Genomic DNA, 21,764 nt, shown 5'->3' with positions numbered 1-21,764 from the left:
TATTATCCTACTCACCCGATGGACTTCTCTGAGGTAGGATTGAAGGAGAGCGGGGAGCCCTCTAACTCTCATTTTTGGATTTCCCAGCCAGCAAACCTGTTTTCCAACCAGTCAGTAACTTGCCAGGTTAACTAAAGTAATTACACAGAGGGCAAAGCTTCTTCAGTGAAACTGACAAGCTGGGAATGATTTAATCAGTTACAGGCAAGGCCATTGAGTGGCTGCGTTCAAAGCTCTTCTTCGCTCAGAGGGTATTATCATTGTTTGACAGGTGATGGTAAGTGTTTTGGAAGGCACTTTACCTGTCTAGCTCTTCACTTACCTTCAGCTTCGCCCCCCCGTTATCAGCCTTTTTCGTGGCAAAGGAGCAGTTGATGATGAAGGAGAAGAACAGAAGCCACTTTGCCACCAACAGCTGTTGTAGAGACTGAGATCCAGGGTCTAGAGGCAGAGAAACAGCTCTCTCTATGAGTCTGCACACTGGTACCTCAGGTTCTCATGGCAGGTCACTCCTGACATCTGCAGCTCATTGGGACGAGACCTCCTCCCCAGTGGATCAACTGGGCAACTATTATCATTGGCAGTCAAGATGCCTGTCATTGGAGGGCTACCCCTCCCCTCACCTCCCCCACCCCCCAGCCCCAGCCTCTGTCTTTCACCATGGTTGTGGTGCTCTCTACTTCAGCAAGAGTTGGAAGCAGAGAGGAGGGAAGGCTGATATTTGTGATGGTGAGTTCAAAGCATTGTTATTTTTCATTCATTTTTGGGATGTGGGTGTCATTGGTGAGGCCAGCATTTATTGTCCATCACTAATTGACTTTGAGAAGGCGATGCTGAGCTGCATTCTTGAAAGGCTGCAGTCCCTGAAGTGTAGGTATGCCCACTGTGCTGTTAGGAGGGAGTTCCAGGATTTTGACTCAACAACAGAGAAGAAATGGCAATATAGTTCCGAGTCGGGACGGTAAGTGTTTTGGAGGAGAACTTGCAGGTGGTAGTGTTCCCATGTATCTGCTGGTGTGAGAAGGCACAAGGCTGAGGCTGACTGTGAGTGTTTTCTGAGCAGATAGCGAGTACCCGGAGAGCGAGAGAGAGAGAGAGGGCGCGGGTGGGGAATGAATGGAGCTGCAAGATGTGTTGACCTGAGGATTGTTGTGTCAGAGAATGCTGGGAAAATCAGAGGTAAGGTAGTGGGCTATGCACCAAAAAGTGTAAAACCATTCACTTTGCCTGCCCGGCTGAGGATCTGGATCCTCTTGGTATACTGTCTCCAGGTTGGAGAGGCCAACTGCTGCTGACTTGCTCTGTTATTTCCATCCACGCCTGTTTTGTTGGAAAGGTTGCCCTTGGCAGAATTTACCTCACTGCAGCTCAGATATAGATAAGTATTCCTGTGTCAGGCATGCAGTTAACAGCTGCTAAGCAACAGCTTTCACAATATCTCTATGATCAGTAACAGCAAGTCAATAGTTCAGTTTTCTAGAAATCTGGAGAATTTGGGAAGACTGAGGATTAAAAACTATAATGTTCCTGTTTCTGTGTGTGATCAGAGTCTAGACAGGGGCTTTGGGTGTTGTCTAGTCTCCTGAAGTGTACAGCTCATGTCCATTGTCTCTCAAAACCATTCCTCTTTATTTACAGCAAGTATTAACACATTAAAAAATCATTTACAGGATGTGAGTGTCGCTGGCTCGGCCAGCATTTATTGCCCATCCCTAAGTGCCCTTAAGAAGGTGCTTCTGTGCTGCCTTCTTGAACTATTGCAGTCCTGTGGTGTAGGTACATCTAGGTGCTATTAGGGAGAGCGTTCTAGGATTTAGACCCAGAGACAGTGAAGGAAGGATGCTAAATTTCCAAGTCAGGATGGTGAGTGACTTGAAGGGAAATTTCCAAGTGGTGGTGTTGCCATATATCTGCTTTCCTTGTCCTTCTAGATGGCAGTGATCATGGATTTAGAAGGTATTGCCTAAGGAACCTTGGTGAGTTCCTGCAAGTGCATCTTGTAGATGATACACACAGCTACCACTGCTCATTGGTGGTTGAGGAATAAATGTTTGTAGAAGGATGCGAATCAAGCAGGCTACTTTGTCCTGGATAGTTTCAAGTTTCTTGAGTGTTGTTGGAGCTGCACTAATCCAGGCAAGTGGGGAATTTTCCATCACACTCGTGACTTGTGTCTTGGAGATAGTGGACAGGCTTTGGGGAATCAGGAGGTGAGTTACTCACTGCATAATTCCTAGCTTCTGTTGTGCTCTTGTAAGCACAGCATTTATATGCCTGGTCCAGTTCAGTTTCTGGTCAACGATAGTCCCCATGATTTTGATAATGAGGGATTCAGTGATGGTAATGTCATTGAATGTGAAGTGGCGCTGGTTAGATTCGCTCATTGGTCATTGCCTGGTACTTGTGGGCATGAATGGTATTTGCCACTTGTCTGTTTGAGCCTGGTTATTGTCCATGTCTTCCTGCATCTGGACATGGACTGCTTCAACATCTGAGGAATCACAAATGGTGCTGAATATTGCGCAGTCATCAGCGAACATCCCCACCTTATGATGGAAGGAAAGTCATTGATGAAACAGCTGAAGATGGTTGGGGCCTAGGATACTACCCTGAGGAACTCTTGCAATAATGTTCTCGAGCTGAGGTGATTGACCTCCAATCACCACAGCCAACTCACTTTGTGCCGAATATCAATTTTCGCCTGATTCCCATTGACACCAGTTTTGCCAGGGTTCCTTGATGCCGCACTCGGTAAAATGTCAATGGCCGTCACTCTCACCGCACTATTAGAATTCAATGTTTTTGTCCATGTCTGACCTAAGACTCTAATGTGGTCAGGAGCTGAGTGATCCTGATGGTATTCAAGCTGAGCATCCATGAGTATGTTATTATTAGCCGTGTGTCACATGATAGGGCTGCTGTTGAGCCCTTCCATCATTTTACTGATGATCAAGATGGAGCAGTAATTGGTCAGGTTGGATTTGTCCTGTTTTTTGTGCACAGGACATACCCAGGCAATTTTCCACACTATTGGGTAGATGCCAGTGTTATAACTGTACTGGAAGAGCTTGGCTAGGGGCGTGACAAATTCTGGGGAACAAGTCTTCAATACTATTGCTAGAATGTTGTCACGGTCCATAGCCTTTGCAGTATCCAATGCCTCAACCATCTCTTGATATCACGTAGAGCGAATTGAATTGGCTGAAGACTGACATTGATGTTGGGGACTTCTGGAGGAGACCAAGATGAATCATCCACTCAGCTCTTCTGGCTGAAGATTATTGCGAATGCTTCAGCCTTATCTTTTGCACTGGTGTGCTTGGGCTCCTCCATCATTGAGGATGGAGATATTTGTGGAGTTGTTGAATTGTCCACCGCCATTTATGAAAGAACGCGGTAGGACTGCACGGCTTAGATCTGATTCATTGGTTGTGTACTTGCTTAGCTTTGTCTATTACTTACTGCTAATGTTGTTTGGCGTGCAAGTAACCCTATGTTGTAGCTTCACCAAGTTCACACCTCAGTTTTAGGTATTCCTGGTGCTGCACTCTTCATTGAATATTCATTCGTGGAACATGGGCGTTGCTGGCTGGCCAGCATTTATTGCCCATCCCAAGTTGCCCTTACTGAGTGGCTTGCTAGGCCGATTCAGAGGGCAGCTGAGAGTCAACCACATTGATTGACTCTGGAGTTGCATGTAGGCCAGACCAGGCAAGGACGGCAGATTTCCTTCCCTCAAGGACATTAGTGAATCAGATGGGTTTTTCCAACAATCGTCAATGGTTTCATGGTCATCAGTAGATTCTTAATTCCAGATTTTTTTTATTGAATTCAAATTCCACCATCAGCCATGGCAGGATTCGAACCTTCGCCCCCAGAACATTTGCTGAGTTTCTGGATTAATAGACTAGTGATAATACCACGAGGCCATCGCCTCCCCTGGCTTGATTGTAATGGTAGAGTGACCAATATGTTGGGCATGAGGTTACAGATTGTGGTAAGTACAATTCTGCTGCTGCTGATGGCCCACAATCCCTCATGGATGTCCAGTCTTGAGTTGCTAGATCTGTTCAAAGCCTACCCCATTTAGCATGGTGGTAGTGCCACACAACATGATGGAGGGTATCCTCAATGTGAAGACTGTACTTTGATCCGCAAGGGCAGTGCAGTGGTCACTCCTGCTGATACTGACATGGATAGATATATATGTGGCAGGCTGATAGGTGAGGTTGAGGTCAAATATGTTTTTCCCTCTTGTTGTTTGCCTCACCATCTGCTGCAGACCCAGACTGGAAATTATGTCTTTTAGGGCCCAGCCAGCTTGGTCTGTGGTGGTGCTACTGAACCACATTTGGTGATGAACATTGAAGAACCCACCCTGAGCACATTCTCTGTTTTTAATATCCTCAGTGCTTCCTTCAAGTGGTTTTCAACATGGAGGAGTCCTTATTGTCAGTCTCTGTGGCGCAATTGGTTAGCGCGTTCGGCTGTTAACGGAAAGGTTGATGGTTCGAGACCATCCAGGGACGGGGCTTTCAGTATTTTTCGGGCGGCACGGTAGCACAGTGGTTAGCACTGCTGCTTCACAGCTCCAGGGTCCTGGGTTCGATTCCCGGCTCGGGTCACTGTCTGTGTGGAGTTTGCACATTCTCCTCGTGTCTGCGTGGGTTTCCTCCGGGTGCTCCGGTTTCCTCCCACAGTCCAAAGATGTGCAGGTTAGGTTGATTGGCCAGGTTAAAAATTGCCCCTTAGAGTCCTGGGATGTGTAGATTAGCGGGTAAATATGTGGGGGTAGGGCCTGGGTGGGATTGTGGTCGGTGCAGACTCGATGGGCCGAATGGCCTCCTTCTGCACTGTAGGGTTTCTATGTTCTATGTTCTATGTTCATGTTTATTCATCAGCTGAGAGAGGATGGTATTGGGCCATCAGCAGGCGATTTCCTTGCCCATATTTGACCTGGTGCCATGAGACTTCATGGGATCCGGAGTCAATGTTGAGGACTCCCAGGGCCCATTGTATTTCACTATGCTATCACCTCTGCTAGTTCTGTCCTGTCGGTGGCTCGTCTGGTTTCATTCCATTTTTTTATTGCCTTTCTGCCGTTGGTTTGCTCAGCCATTTTAGAGGGCATTTAAGAGTTAACCATGTTGCAGTGGTTCTGGAGTCACATGTAGGCCAGACCAGAAAGATTCCCTTCCCTAAAGGGCATTGGTGAATGAGATGGGTTTTTACAACAATGCTTTCATGGTCATCATTAGACTTTTGACTTCAGATTTTTTTTAGTGTATTGAATTCAAATTCCAATTCCGGGATTGAAGCTCGGCTTCCCAGAGCATTACTCTGGGTCTCTGGATCACCAGTCCAGTGACAATATTACCACTTCACAGGGTTAGTCTCTGAGATGACCAATCTCCCTGATCTCATTCAGATCTCCTTTTCAGGTCAAGGATACTCTTTTTTCTGTCAATGTAACCTGCAGCGGGTTGTCAAAACTGCCCAATACATCATCGACATCCAACTACCAGCCATCCAGGACATTTATCAAAAATGCTATCTGCTGAGATCTCGTAGCATTTCTAGAGATCCCATCCATCTCAGCCATAGACTGTTTGCCCCTCCTTGCCATCTGGGAGTCACTACAGATGCATTCAAGCCCATACGACCAGGTTCAGGAACAGTTTCTTCCCTAGAGCTGTTATCCAGCTGAACTCCGCTCTTTAACATAATCCCAGGCGATGGGGCTTGCGCAATATGCATGTGTACACTTAATGACTGTTGATACAATTTTATAATGACTACTTGCATTTGCTTTTTTCTCTGTATCTTGGGAGCCTGCAAGCTCACTTTTCATTGTATTTGTATTTGTGCACTATACAATGATAATAAAGTTGAATTGAATTGAATTGAATGAATTGGATAACTGTACAGCTTGTAGCTTCTTTCTCCTTCATCATCATGATCTGTGTAGTAAGCCCAAGTTTCTACTGACTTTCTCTCCAAAGGATAGTAAGGAACTGCTATTTTCTCCTTATGATACACTTGTTTGTCTCAATCTTCTACGATCTTGGCTGTGAAATATTTTTAATGATTGTGTCTTCCTTCTGTTAGTGTCAGACTCATTGGCTGGAATTTTACCAGCACCTACACCTGAGGTTTGTATGATCCCGCCCAAGGGCAACGGAGAATGCCTTGCCCGCCCCCAGAATCGGAGCGGGTGTGCCGGTAAATTCCGGCCAGACTCTCTGACGGTTTGTACTTCTCTCTCCGCTTTTCCATTCACTTGAGGAGAGCGATGTGAACCGGTCACATGAATGAATCCATATTCATTTGCAAAATTGTGGAAATGGCTCATTAACAAATGGGATGCAATATGTTGCATAAATTTTCTTGTGGAATGGGATTACTGCTTCTGCTGCGATACAAATGCAATTGTAAAAGTTTATTTATTAGTCACAAGTAAGGCTTAACGCTGCAATGAAGTTACTGTGAAATTCCCCTCATCGCCACACTCCAGCGCCTGTTTGGGTCAATGAACCTGACCAGCATGTCTTTCAGACTGTGGGAGGAATCCGGAGCACCTGGAGGAAACCCACATAGACATGGGGAGAACGTGCAAACTCCACACAGACAGTGACCCAAGCCGGGAATTGAACCTGGGTCCCTGGCGCTGTGAGGCAGCAGTGCTAACCACTGTGCCACCTTGCCGCCCACTCAGCCCATTGTGAGTAATAATCAATGAAGGCTTTCCCTCTAAATTGAAATAACTCCACTGTCTAGTGCTCCGATGCTTTGATGGAAAAGCAGAATGTAATTGTGGTTCTTTTGTTCTTGGCTGTTTGCTGCACACACCACGAAAAATACAATTAGAAATCATTTCTTCTAGACAGTGAGTATTACCTGGCCACTAGACTGCATATCATGCTCTAGATGACCCTGGTGAAGTCCTTGAAGAATATCAAGGTAAAGTGTTCTTGTTATGACCATTATCTTGCTGAAAACTAGTAAGTCGTCAATGACAATGAGGTGCTTGCACTGTTCAGAGCGCTGCTATACTACCAGATTAGTGGGGATATAGTCTAGCCATGGTGGATTTGCGGTTAGCGATGAGGACCATCAGAGGATACAGCAGGATATAGATCAGTTGGAGACTTGGGCGGAGAGATGGCAGATGGAGTTTAATCCGGACAAATGTGAGGTAATGTATTTTGGAAGATCTAATACAGATAGGAAATATACAGTAAATGGCAGAACCCTTAGGAGTATTGATAGGCAGAGAGATCTGGGTATACAGGTACACAGGTCACTGAAAGTGACAATGCAGGTGGAGAAGGTAGTCAAGAAGGCATACGGCATGCTTGCCTTCATCGGCCGGGGTATTGAGTTTAAAAATTGGCAAGTCGTGTTGCAGCTTTATAGAACCTTAGTGAGGCCGCACTTGGAATATAGTGTTCAATTCTGGTTGCCACACTACCAGAAGGATGTGGAGGCTTTGGAGAGGGTACAGAAAAGATTTACCAGGATGTTGCCTGGTATGGAGGGCATTAGCTATGAGGAGAGGTTAGAGAAACTTGTTCTCACTGGAGCGACGGTGGTTGAGGGGAGACCTGAAACAAGTCTACAAGATTATGAGAGGCATGGACAGAGTGGATAGTCAGAAGCTTTTTCCCAGGGTGGAAGGGTCAATTACTAGGGGGCATAGGTTTAAGGTGCGAGGGGCAAGTTTTAAAAGAGATGTACATGGCAGATATTTTACACAGGTGGGTGCCTGGAACCCGTTGCCGGGGGAGGTAGTGGAAGCGGACACGGTAGTGACTTTTAAGGGGCATCTTGACAAATACATGAATGAGTTGGGAATAGAGGGATATGGTCCCTGGAAGCGTAGAGGGTTTTAGTTAAGTCAGGCAGCATGGTCGGTGCAGGTATGGAGGGCCGAAGAGCCTATTCCTGTGCTGTAATTTTCTTTGACCTTTGTTCTATTGTATATGCTGCACTTATGAGGATAAACGAAAGTGGAGTTACAGTACGTGGGTTGGTTTCAGTCAGCAAGGCAGGTTTACTGAGAAGTTGTTCACTGTATAAAGCCTTTGATTAGACCCACAAAGCAGCCGATAATGTCATGAATTAAACCCGTGACGAGACTCTTAAAGTGGCAGCACAACAGTATCTACCCAAATATATAACATCATCGTTCCAGACAATATTCTTGAATTTTGGAGGCACTCTTCATCTCGTTGCTGGGTTTGTTTTATTTTGTAGAATCAGAGAGGAACTTTCCGATAATCTGTCAGAGCGTCCGGCTCTGACTGAAAACTGACGTATATCGCTCCAGATGCACAGCTGAGTTTTCAGGCCAGGGGGCGATTCTCTCAACCCTCTGTGCTGCTATAGCAGTGCAACAGGCTGGGAGGCATCAGTGGCGGGCTCTCTGCTTGGCACAATGGGCTCTGCATGTCTCTGGCTCCAAGTTTTTTGGAGATATCACCTCCATGCTGTAAATCGGTGTGGAGCTGATTTAAATATTACAATTTGTATTTACATTTGATTTGTGGCCCTGGGACTGAAGTCCCCGGGCCCGGTAGCATCTCCCCCCCAGCCAGGAGTGGTTCACTCCAGCGGGGTTTACTACTGTTCCCCATTATCGGGGAACAAGCAGCCAACCCTGCTGGAGGGAACAGAGGACATGGAGGCCCTCCAGGAGGTCGGAGGTAAGGCAGGTACCCCCTGGGCAGTGCCAGGCTGGCAGTGCCAACCTGGTCCCAGCACTGTCCAAGGGGCAAACTCGCAATACCCAAGGGGCAACTTGGCACTGCTAGAGGGGGCGGGGCCTATGGGGGGCCTATTTGGGCCGATCAGTGGGGGGTGGGGTGTCCCACTGCCACTCTGCACAGGGATCGGTGGCAGAGGGAGGGAGGGTGGAAATCTGGTGTGGCTATCTGGGTGGGGGGTGGTCGGTGCTGCCAGGGTGGGAGAGGGGACATGGGAGCTTGCCCAGAAGGCCAGCGATCGAGGGTTTGTGCGATCCGAGGGGCAGTGTTGGGGGTTGTGGGGCTGGCCAGCAATTGATCTGGCCAGCAATTGATCAGGAGGCCAGCAGTGCGGAGCCACTGTGCATGTGCCGATCTCAGCACTGACAGGTCGCCGTATACACAGTGACCCACTCAACGCTGTGCTGCTGGCCTCTCCAGCGGGAAAAGGCCCTGCCCGCTGATTTTCAGGGTGAATCTCGCTAGGGCACTCTGCAGTGCATAGAGTGTGGGAGATTTAATCTGAAAATCACGAGTTACTCCAGTTTTCACATAAATTCGACACTTAGAATGTTTTGGGCAGAATTGCCTCCGCAGATTTTGAGCCACTCTGAGAAAAGTAATCAGGGGGCGTGATTTACACCGCTGGGACAAGGTCTGATAGAGCAGGCAAAGCTAGCTCCATAGAGGTCGGGGTGCCTTTTATTAATAGGGTCCCAATCAGCTCTGAGGTGAAACTTCCACCAGTTCCCCTTCCCTCAAAATGACCAGGGGCTCCCCACTTTCCCCCATTCACACCCACTGCAACAGTGTCGCTTGTGCTTCCCCCTCACTGCCAGGTCCTCCCCGCCTCACTGCCAGGACCCACCCCCCCACCACTGCCAGCTTCCACCCTCTTCATTGCCGAGTTCCCCCTCCCTCAGTGCCAACTCCCCCCGTTATTGCCAGCTCCCCCTGTCACTGCTCGCTCACTCTGTCACTGCCAGCACTCCCCAATCTGTGCCAAGGTCACCCCCCTTCAAAAGTCTCAGTGCGCTTCCCCCACCTAACCACACATAATGGGAACACTCTCAAATGGGCTCCCCAGAGGGCCTGCCCCTAACACAAGTTGGCACAGGCTGGCACTGCCAGATTGGCATGTCAGTGAGGTTGAATATTCAGTGAAGGAGGATCTTGTTGCTTGTCAGCCCTTAATACTATATAAATTCATTAACGTTTATTTAAATGAGGCTCCTGATCTTTTTGGGCAGGAACCCCACTACGTTACTGGCAAGGGGCAGGGAAAATCGGGAAGCGACATCTCGCCAGCGAGAATCTTGTTTCTTGACTCATGTGTGATTTTGTACCTGCGTCACCCTTTACGCTCACGGCAAACACAGGTGCAAAATTGCCCCAGAGAGTCATGCAACACAGAAAGAGGCCCTTTGGCCCATCATGTCAAGCACCTATCTATTCTAATCCCATTTTCCTGCACTTGGTACTTAGCTTTGTTTCAAGTGTTCATCTAAAAGTTTCTTAAATGCTGTGAGGTTTCCTACATCTACCACCCTTTCAGGCTGTGAGCTCCAAATTCCCATGACCCTCTGGGTGAAAACATTTTTCTTCAAATTCTCTCTAATCTCCTGCTCCTTCCTGAAACATTTTTTGCGGTAGTTGGTAAGGGCTGAATGATTAAGGATGTATATGCTTCAGCCTCTTCAATGAAGTGTAAATTTTCATGTTTGGTTCCTTCTGATAGTATTTGTGACAGTTTGACTACAATTGATTGATACTTCCCTGGAACATACTCAGCGATAGAGTCATATCTCATTAATCTTAATCTGAACCATTAGCTTTTGTACAGCACTTCCACAATTTCTTTAATGTTCAGAGGGTGACTAGTTGTTTATATCTGTTTAAATTTTGAAATGCAATCCCATAACATAGTCTGAAAATTTATCATGTACTGATGTCGCTATTTTTCTGCCACTATGATCAGTATCTAGGTCATAATGCACCAAAAATTGAGAAGCAATTAAAAGTTCTTTGATCATTTAGAAAGTACTTTGCTGATCCACATTCCAGCACCACTGTTGACCTTGTCTTAGATATCTCAAGGATGTGGACCTCTGCTAAATTTGCCTATTTGGTTGATGATCTCATTCCATCTTTGAAGCTCAGTTATGTTCCTGACTTGTGGACATTCTCTGATTGCTTTTGTTTTTCTGTGGATCAACTGTCCAGTGGCTTGCAATATGTGACCTAGAAACTTGATCATCATAGGTTTTTCACATTTTTCATTCCTGTATTTCAGGCATCCTGTAAGACTCTCAGGACTGCTCTGATTCTGCAATCATGCTCTCTCTTGTGGAGTCATGCCTAAGTACGTTGTCCACATGGTATATTACTCCTTCAGTGACTTCTTGAGTGTGAGACATTATTTTCCGGAAAATCTCTGAAGAAAACGCTATTTCAAAGGGTAATCGATTGCGACAATAAAGAATGAACGGTGTTATAAATATCAGAAGTAATTTGGATTCTTTGCCAAGAAGCAATTGCCAAAATCCATGATTTGCATCCAATTTGGTAAATAATGTGCGTTTGGCTCATATTCCGAGTCTCTCATCCACTGAGGCCCTTGGGTGAGTCTTATGTGCCACTGTTTTGACCAGTTGCGTTAAACCCATGCAGATTGTTATGGAGCCATTTGGTTTCGGCACCATAACCATTCCTGAGCACCATTTTGTTGGCATGGTGACCAGTAAGATAACCCCCTGCTGCTGCATTCTTCAGTTTCATCCTTGACTTTGTCCAAGAGTGGGTGAGATATATTCCTCAGTGTCAATTAGCTCACAGGGTGATACAGTGCTCAGTCTTTAACTTCCCTAGCCCTGTAAACTATTTTGGAAATTAATTTTGAAATATAATCAACTTCACCTACTCTATAGATTAATTTCAGTTTTAGGAATGCCTTTCTGCTTAGTAGGGAACCCTCTTGATTTTGAATGACAGACAGGCATTAGGGATTTCTCACTCTTTATATTCCAGCTTTGCTATGAGTTGGCCTTTGATTTTTAAACCAGGATTCTATAATTTGCTAGATAGGGCTCACAACGTAATCTGTTTCAGCCATTTGATTTTATCTGATAAAACAGAAACCCCTGCTCCTGTGTCTAGTTTAAACTCTGTTAGTTCTCCATCCACTTGGAGTTTCATAGTCCATTACTTGTTTTCAGCATCATTTCCCTCCTCCAGGAAGGTCAGTTCTTTTGCTTGTGGTTCTTCCACTTCTTGTATGTGGTTCTGTTTTAAAATTTTCTTCCTCATTTTATAAGTTATCAATATTTTCAGGTGACAAGCTTTGAAGTGGCCTTTATTTACACTGTTGGTGTCACTCCACCAACCCCTGTTCCTGCTGGACATTCTTCTTGCTTGTGCGGTTTGTTCCCACCACACCGAAGATTTCAAAATGGCGGTTGGCTGGTAAAGAACCTCAACAAAGTCGGCTCCACCTGTCAATAGGTTGCTGACCTGCAACCGGTCCCGCCATTTGATCAGGGACAAATCCACAAACTTCCCCCCATTATTTCCCTTCCGCCTTTGCTGCCTCCATCAAGGGAGAGAGTGTCAGGCAATGCTATAACAAACTGAAGCTGTTCCAGGTTTGAATCCAAGGTGTGAGACTGACTCAATATTGAATCAAGGCAAAGGTAAAGGAGATTGGAAGCAGAAATATGAAGGAATCATGGAGTGGGAGGAGAAGTGTGGAGCGGGGCAGGATTCCATCCAGTCAGAAATCAAATCAAAGAATGAAAGTATCACTGTTGAAATAATTTACCAGGACAAACAGGATGACTGGGGTTAAACTAGCAATGTATCTGTGGAGTGAAGCCGTGCTCTGCAATTGATGTTTCCATTAAGTGAGTAGACAAAAGGATTTCATAAAAATATATTAAGCTTTCATATGCTAATGCTCCCCAGCATGAACATATCTAATAGTTTAATGACTTGTTTACTAAAATTTATTTACCTGTCCAGATCCGCTGCCTTGAATCTCAAGGTAAGAGAAACATAAAAATGTTTGGATATGGATAGGCCTGTGTCAAGCATGGTGTTAACAGCTGCTAAGCAACAGCTTTCACAGTAGTTCTTTGATCGGTTACAGCAATTTTCTAGAAATCTGGGGAATTTGGAATTGAAGATTGAGAATTAAAACTATAATGTTCCCAGAGCAAAAATACTCGATTTCAATGAAATAAACCTTTAAAATCTCAAAAGTAGAACTGGCCTGTCCAATGCGCCACATCCTAGGATTACTTTTCCTTTCTTGAGGATAAAATGTTGAGCTCCGCTCATTGCCAGAGTTTCTGGGTGACTTGTGGCATCCAGCAGGTGTGTTGATTGCGAATCCTGGAACAACACTCGTAGTTCCCAAGCAACCATGAAATGAGACCTGGCCCTCAAATTGACTCAGGCTCATCAGCAATGGCTCCAGCGGGGAGATATGAGCACTCCTCCTGTTCTTGTCCATTGCCTGTTCAAAATTGACTCCATGATGGTTTCCACATCTATGTGCAAGTGTGAATTGGAAGTTCAAAGGTGCTAAGTGTTTTCTTTTTGCCTATATTTGAAATTGTGCTGCTTTACCTAGCTTCTGATATTTATCAAATCTGATTCCCAAACCTATTTATTCCCTGTTCCCAAGACCAACACTTCTCCTGCTCCTAGACCTGTTTCATGCTTCTTAGACAACAAACAAAGAACAAAGAACAATACAGCACAGGAACAGGCCCTTCGGCCCTCCAAGCCCGCGCCGCTCCCCGGTCCAGGATTGAATCCTGAATCCAGGATCCCCGCCCAATTTTCCAGCCTATCTACATACCAATATCCTATCCACCGAGCTGTCCCTCACAGCTACGATGCTTTGTTCATTACAACCTATTAACTCACCCCCACCCCCCCATTCCAGACCATGTGATCTCCAGGGAGAGGCGAAAACCCAGAGTGAAAAACCCCAGGGCCAATATGGGGAAAAAAAATCTGGGAAATTCCTCTCCGACCCCCTGAGGCGATCGAAACGAGTCCAGGAGATCACACTGGCCCTGATCGGAAAATGCTTCCCAACCCTAGTCATTTCCACTTCCACGAACACCATATGAATTCCCTGCCCCCGAGACAGGTTCCCAACTATCCGCAGTCTCGCTCTGTACTGGCACCAGCAAGATGATCATAGAATGAAGCCTTGAAACAATAAACAAGGAACAATTAGCCCGCGCCGCTCCCTGGTCCAAACTAGACCACTCTTTTGTATCCCTCCATTCCCACTCCGTTCATATAGCTGTCTAGATAAGTCTTAAATGTTCCCAGTGTGTCCGCCTCCACCACCTTGCCCGGCAACACATTCCAGGCCCCCACGACCCTCTGTGTGAAATATGTCCTTCTGATATCTGTGTTAAACCTCCCCCCCTTCACCTTGAACCTATGACCCCTCGTGAACGTCACCACCGACCCGGGGAAAAGCTTCCCACCGTTCACCCTATCTATGCCTTTCATAATTTTATACACCTCTATTAACTCTCCCCTCATCCTCCGTCTTTCCAAGGAGAACAACCCCAGTTTCCCCAATCTCTCCTCATAACCAAGCCCCTCCATACCAGGCAACATCCTGGTAAACCTCCTCTGTACTCTCTCCAAAGCCTCCACGTCCTTCTGGTAGTGTGGCGACCAGAACTGGACGCAGTATTCCAAATGCGGCCGAACCAACGTTCTATACATCTGTAACATCAGACCCCAACTTTTATACTCTATGCCCTGTCCTATAAAGGCAAGCATGCCATATGCCTTCTTCACCACCTTCTCCACCTGTGACGTCACCTTCAAAGATCTGTGGACTTGCACACCCAGGTCCCTCTGCGTCTCTACACCCTTTATGGTTCTTCCATTTATCGTGTAGCTCCTCCCTACATTATTCCCACCAAAATGCATCACTTCGCATTTATCAGGATTGAACTCCATCTGCCATTTCCTTGCCCAAATTTCCAGCCTATCTATATCCTTCTGTAGCCTCTGACAATGTTCCTCACTATCTGCAAGCCCTGCCAGTTTTGTGTCGTCCGCAAACTTACTGATCACCCCAGTTACTCCTTCTTCCAGATCATTTATATAAATCACAAACAGCAGAGGTCCCAATACAGAGCCCTGCGGTACACCACTAGTCACAGGCCTCCAGCCAGAAAAAGACCCTTCCACTACCACCCTCTGTCTTCTATGACCAAGCCAGTTCTCCACCCATCTGGCCACCTCCCCCTTTATCCCATGGGATCCAACCTTTTTCACTAGCCTACCATGAGGGACTTTGTCAAACGCTTTACTAAAGTCCATATAGACAACATCCACGGCCCTTCCTTCGTCAACCATTTTGGTCACTTCTTCAAAAAACACCACCAGGTTAGTGAGGCATGACCTCCCTCTCACAAAACCATGTTGACTATCGTTAATGAGTTTATTCCTTTCTAAATGCGCATACATCCTATCTTTAAGAATCTTCTCCAACAACTTCCCCACCACGGACGTCAAGCTCACCGGCCTATAATTACCCGGGTTATCCTTCCTACCCTTCTTAAATAACGGGACCACATTGGCTATCCTCCAATCCTCTGGGACCTCACCTGTGTCCAGTGACGAGACAAAGATTTGCGTCAGAGGCCCAACGATTTCACCTCTCGTCTCCCTGAGCAGCCTTGGATAGATTCCATCAGGCCCTGGGGATTTGTCAGTCTTTATATTCTCTAACAAACCTAACACTTCCTCCTTTGTAATGGAGATTTTCTCCAACGGTTCAACACTCCCCTCCGAGACACTCCCAGTCAACACATCCCTCTCCTTTGTGAATACCGACGCAAAGTATTCATTTAGGATCTTCCCTACCTCTTTGGGCTCCAAGCATAAGTCCCCACTTTTGTCCCTGAGAGGTCCGATTTTTTCCCTAACAACCCTTTTGTTCCTAACGTATGAATAAAATGCCTTGGGATTCTCCTTAATCCTGTCTGCCAAGAACATTTCGTGACCCCTTTTTGCTCTTCTAATTCCCCGTTTGAGTATTTTCCTACTTTCATTGTACTCCTCCAGAGCTCCCTCCGTTTTTAGCTGATTGGACCTAACATACGCCTCTCTTTTCCTTTTGACCAGTCCCTCAATTTCCCTGGTTATCCACGGTTCTCTAATCCTACCCTTCCTATCCTTCTTTTTTACAGGCACATGCTTGTCCTGTAGCCCTAACAACCGTTCCTTAAAAGACTGCCACATACCAGATGTGGATTCACCCTCAAACAGCCTCTCCCAATCAAGAGCTGCCAATTTCTGCCTGATCCCAATAAAGTTAGCCTTCCCCCAATCCAACACCTTACCCTTGGGACACCACTCATCCTTTTCCATCACTATCCTAAAGCTAACAGAATTGTGGTCACTATTTGCCACATGTTCCCCAACCAAAACTTTGAAGACCTGACCGGGCTCATTCCCCAGTACCAGGTCCAGTATAGCCCCCTCTCTAGTCGGGCTGTCCACATATTGTTCCAACGAACCCTCCTGTACACATTTTACAAATTCCTCCCCATCCAGAGTCCCTGCCCTCAGCGATTTCCAGTCTTATGCTCTGTTCCCTGTGTCTACTGTTTTGCTTTCCATGTCTTCTTTATTACCCAATAAAGAAGCACCCAAAATGCGGTGGATGCTGGGACAGTGAGTAACTTTAAGGACAAGTTAGACAGATTTTTAATTGGTAATGGGTTGAAGGGTTATGAGGAGAAAGCAGGAAAACAGGGATGAGGAGCATATCAGCCATGGTCGAATGGTGGAGCAGACTTGGTGGGCCGAATGACCTAATTCTGCTCATGTATCTTATGAACTTACGAACTAGCTGCTCCCGCCTTAAAATTCTAGTCCTCAAAGGCTAAACTCCCACTCCTGGACGCCTCCACTGAATTATATTCCCACACCTTCTACATCCCAGTTCTGAGCTGCTTCTCCTTAGAGTTTTCCAGCTCTATGCTCTTAATATTTTAATGTCTTTCAAAGGATAAGGGGAGCAGGCAGAAAAGTGTGGTTGAAGTCCAGGATTAGTCATGACCATACAGAATGGTGGAGCAGGTTTGGCGAGCCATTTGGTCTACTCCTGCTCCTTTTTCTTGTGTTCCTGTGTTATTATGCTTCTGCTCTGCTTTCAGTTCCAGCTTTCTCCCATGTACCTCTGCTCTCAGGTCTGTTCCTGCATTATGCTCCTCATCACTCACATGTTTACCTTGACCCAAGCGTGTGCAATATCCTGCCTACCCCTAACATTTGTTACTTTATTTTTGTTGCTCCCAAACTCAATTCATGCCAAAACCCAGCCCAATTTCAAGTAGACCCATTTGCCCAGATGCCAGATTCCCATTTTCCCCAGATCCCAACATATTCAAGTGTTCTTAGAATGTCCCAATTCTCCATATCACATACATTCACCCATTTCTAGTTCCAAGATTAAACCTAGTGTTTTCAGACTCCAGTGATGTTCTGGAGGGTTAGCTGATCCCTGTCCCACACTCCTAAATGGGTATTTGTGTGACTTTGCCTTGGCGACTCTTTCAATTTTTGTTCTTATAATGGGAAATAAGCAAAAGGTAGAAGCACCTTAATAAAAGGAAGAACAGGCTGGAAAGAGATTGCGTTCATATTCTACACAAGGAAAGATGTTTATCACAAAAAAATTGAGGAATAGCAATGAGGCCAAGTGCCACTCTTATCAATTCCCATGTTAACACATACTTTACTTCAGTGGAAGAAATGTGCTGAAAATGAAAAGCAAAGTCACCTGTCAGCAGCTATTCCTTCTATTCTGAAACTAAAATCTGCTCCAATTATTATTACTAATCATTAAACTAGGTCAAGTAACTGGGAAGCCTCTTAAGATGGATGTGGATACAGGGGCACAGCCACTGTGATGGGCGAGCATACATTCAGTACTTAAGAGAGGGAGATCAACCATTGAACTTGAAAAGCACTTCTGCTGAATTGAAGACTTATACAGGAGAAGCAATAGAAATAAAAAGCACTACAATGATAGGTGTAAGCTTTGGACAACAGTCTACCCAGTTCCCAGTGATAATAATGGCAGGTGAAGGACCAAGCCTTCTTGGCTGCGATTGGCTTAAAGAAATCAAGTTGAATTGGACCGAGTTTTTTCAACAGTGGGAAGGAGGACTGCCCGAACTGATAATAAAATACGGTGTGATGAATTAGGCAAAATCAAAGGGCTACAAACCAAGATTAATGTGGATCTAGAAGAGACTCCTTCATTCTTTAGGACAAGACTGTTACCAGATGCCTTATGAGAGAAAGTGGATACTGAATTAAACAGTTTGGAAGAACTAGGCATGATCCAGCTGGTTCAGTTTTCGGAATGGGCAGTACCGATAGTCCCTGTATTGAAACCAGACAAGACCATCCACATTTGCAGCGATTATACGCTAACAGTTAATCAGGCCACCAAGCTGGATAGATATCCAATCCAGAGAATTGAAGACATGTATGCAAAGCTGGCAAGACATCAATCTTACACAAAGCTGAATATGAATCACGCGTCCCAGGATCTCAAATTACATTATGCTTCCCAGGAGTATGTCACAATAAACACACACAAAGGCCTATTCCAGTACATGTGCCTGCCTTTTGGTGTGTCTTTGCCATGTGCAATATTCCAAAAGAAAATGGAAAGTCTGCTACAGAGGCTACTGCGGGTTGTAGTATACATTGATGGCATCCTTGTAACTGGATCGGCAGAGGCCGAGCATCAAGCAAACTTAGAAGAGGTGTTAAAGAGATTTCAGGAGGCTGGAGTTCACCTCAAAAAAGAGAAGATCATCTTTCAAGCCACTGAGGTGAACTACGTGGGGCACTAGCTAGATGAACAAGGATTACACACTGTGGAAGACAAGGTCAAAGTGAGAAAGGAGGTGCTTTCCCCAAAAAATATTTGTGGTACTTTCTTGTAACGGTAGTTGGCTAAGATCATCCACATTCATCGTGTGTGTTCCAGGTTGGTGCTTGAAAGGTTATTCACAGAATTAACGTTGAAACAAAAGAGTTGTCAGGGAAAAAGTCGGACCTCTCAGGGACAAAAGAGGGGAATTATGCTTAGAACCCAAGGGAATAGGGGAGATCCGAAATGAATACTTTGCATCGGTATTCACAAAGGAGAGGGACTTGTTGACTAGGAGTGTCTCAGAGGGAGGTGTTGACCTGTTAGAGAGAATCTCCATTACAAGGGAGGAAATGTTAGGTTTTTTTAGGGAACATTAAAACTGACAAATCCCCAGGGCCTGATGGCATCTATCCTAGACTGCTCAGGGAGACAAGAGATGTAATTGCTGGGTCTCTGACGGAAATCTTTGTCTCTTCATTGGACACAGGTGAGGTCCCTGAGGATTGGAGGATAGCGAATGTGGTACTGTTATTTAAGAAGGGTAGCAGGGATAACCCGGGTCTTTATAGGCCAGTGAGCTTGACGTCCGTGGTAGGGAAGTTGTTGGAGAGGATTCTTAGAGACAGGATGTATGCACATTTAGAACAGAACAATCTCATTAGTGACAGACAGCATGGTTTTGTACGAGGGAGGTCGTGCCTTACAAATTTGGTGGAGTTTTTTGAGGAAGTGACAAAAACTGTTGACGAAGGAAGGGCCATGGATGTCGTCTATATGGACTTCAGTAAGGGATTGGACAAAGTCCCTCATTGCAGGTTGGATAAGAAGGTTAAGGCTCATGGGATACAAGGAGAGGTGGCTAGATGGGTAGAAAACTGGCTTGGCCACAGGATGTGGAGATGCCAGCATTGGACTCGGGTAAACACAGTAAGCGTTTTAACAACACCAGATTAAAGTCCAACAGGTTTATTTGGTAGCGCTGCTCCTTCGTCAAATGGAGTGGAAATCTGCTCTCAAACAGGGCACAGAGACACAAAATCAAGTTACAGAATACTGATTAGAATGCGAATCCCTACAACCAACCAGATCTTAAAGATATAGACAATGTGAGTGGAGGGAGCATTAAGCACAGGTTAAAGAGATGTGTATTGTCTCCAGACAGGACAGCCAGCAAGTCCAGGAGGCAAGCTGTGGGGGTTACTGATAGTGTGACATAAATCCAACAGCCTGGTTTAGGCCGTCCTCATGTGTGCGGAACTTGGCTATCAATTTCTGCTCAGTGACTCTGCGCTGTCGTCTGTCGTGAAGGCCGCCTTGGAGAACGTTTACCCGAAGGTCAGAGGCTGAATGCCCGTGACTGCTGAAGTGCTCCCCCACAGGAAGAGGACAGTCTTGCCTGGTGATTGTCGAGCGGTGTTCATTCATCCGTTGTCGTAGCGTCTGCATGGTTCCCCAATGGACCATGCCTCGGGACATCCTTTCCTGCAGCGTATCAGGTAGACAACGTTGGCCGAGATGCAAGAGTAGGTACCGTGTACCTGGTAGATGGTGTTCTCACGTGAAATGATGGCATCCGTGTCGATGATCCGGCACGTCTTGCAGAGGTTACTGTGGCAGGGTTGTGTGGTGTCGGTGTCACTGTTCTCCTGAAGGCTGGGTAGTTTGCTGCGGACAATAGTCTGTTTGAGGTTGCGCGGTTGTTTGAAGGCAAGAAGTGGGGGTGTGGGGATGGCCTTGGCGAGATGTTCGTCTTCATCAATGACATGTTGAAGGCTCCGGAGGAGATGCCGTAGCTTATCTGCTCCGGGGAAGTACTGGACGACGAAGGGTACTCTGTCCACCGTGTCCCGTGTTTGTCTTCTGAGGAGGTCGGTGCGGTTTGTCGCTGTGGCGCGTCAGAACAGTCAATCGATGAGTCGCGCGCCATATCCTGTTCTTATGAGGGCATCTTTCTGTGTCTGGAGGTGTCTGTTGCGATCCTCCTCATCCGAGCAGATCCTGTGTATACGGAGGGCTTGTCCGTAAGGGATGGCTTCTTTAACGTGTTTAGGATGGAAGCTGGAGAAGTGGAGCATTGTGAGGTTATCCGTGGGCTTGCGGTACAGTGAGGTGCTGAGGTGACCGTCCTTAATGGAGATGCGTGTGTCCAAGAATGCAACCGATTCCGGAGAGTAGTCCATGGTGAGTCTGATGGTGGGATGGAACTTGTTGATGTCATCATACAGTTGTTTCAGTGATTGCTCACCATGAGTCCAAAGGAAGAAAATGTCATCGATGTATCTAGTGTATAGCATCGGTTGAAGGTCCTGTGCGGTGAAGACGTCTTGTTCGAACCTGTGCATGAAAATGTTGACATATTGAGGTGCGAATTTGGTCCCCATGGCTGTTCCGTGTGTCTGGATGAAGAACTGGTTGTTGAAGGTGAAGACATTGTGGTCCAGGATGAAGCGGATGAGTTGTAAAATTGTATCTGGAAACTGGTAGTTGACGGCGTTGAGTACTGAGGCCGTTGCAGCAATGCCATCATCGTGGGGGTTGCTGGTGTAGAGTGCCGAGACATCCATTGTGACGAGGAGTGCTCCTGGTTCAACTGCTCCATGTGCGCTGAGTTTCTGTAGAAAGTCCGTAGTTTCGCAGCTGGTCTGCGTCCTGAGCGCAAGTTGAGAATATGGATTCGATCTTGGTTTCCAGGCTGTCGCGTTTGCTGTAGAGCTGGTGTATGAGGTGGTTGAAGGTGGCGAAGGAGCTGCGCTCCAAAAGCTAATGGTATTTGCTACCAAATAAACCTATTGGACTTTAACCTGGTGTTGTTAAAACACTTACTGTGTTTACCCCAGTCCAACGCCGGGATCTCCACATCATGACTACCATCGACACCGCAAACTGCCGGCTCCAAGTGGAGAGAATCTCCAAGAAGATCGCGCATATCGACACAGACATCAAGTTTCTACAAACATGCAAGAAAGCAGACAAGATACCGAAAGGACTACGGATCACGAACCCACTCAAGTCAACCTATAACACAGACTACGCTGAGAGACTTTGCCGTCGCACCTCTCTCACCCTCCTCAACCACCTCA

At 46.2% G+C, this 21,764-nt stretch overlaps 1 non-coding gene across 1 annotated transcript; it reads left to right on the top strand.

Annotated features, from left to right (window-relative positions):
- The first annotated feature begins 4,455 nt into the window (after positions 1–4,455).
- trnan-guu (transfer RNA asparagine (anticodon GUU)) lies at positions 4,456–4,529 on the top strand. Its single transcript has one exon. It is a non-coding gene; the product is annotated as a tRNA-Asn (tRNA).
- Positions 4,530–21,764: the final 17,235 nt, after the last annotated feature.

The sequence above is a fragment of the Mustelus asterias genome, chromosome 2, assembly GCF_964213995.1.
Source record: "Mustelus asterias chromosome 2, sMusAst1.hap1.1, whole genome shotgun sequence".
Taxonomy (NCBI): domain Eukaryota; kingdom Metazoa; phylum Chordata; class Chondrichthyes; order Carcharhiniformes; family Triakidae; genus Mustelus; species Mustelus asterias.
Note: the sequence above shows the minus strand (reverse complement) of the source record. Positions and strands in the feature narration are given on the sequence as shown.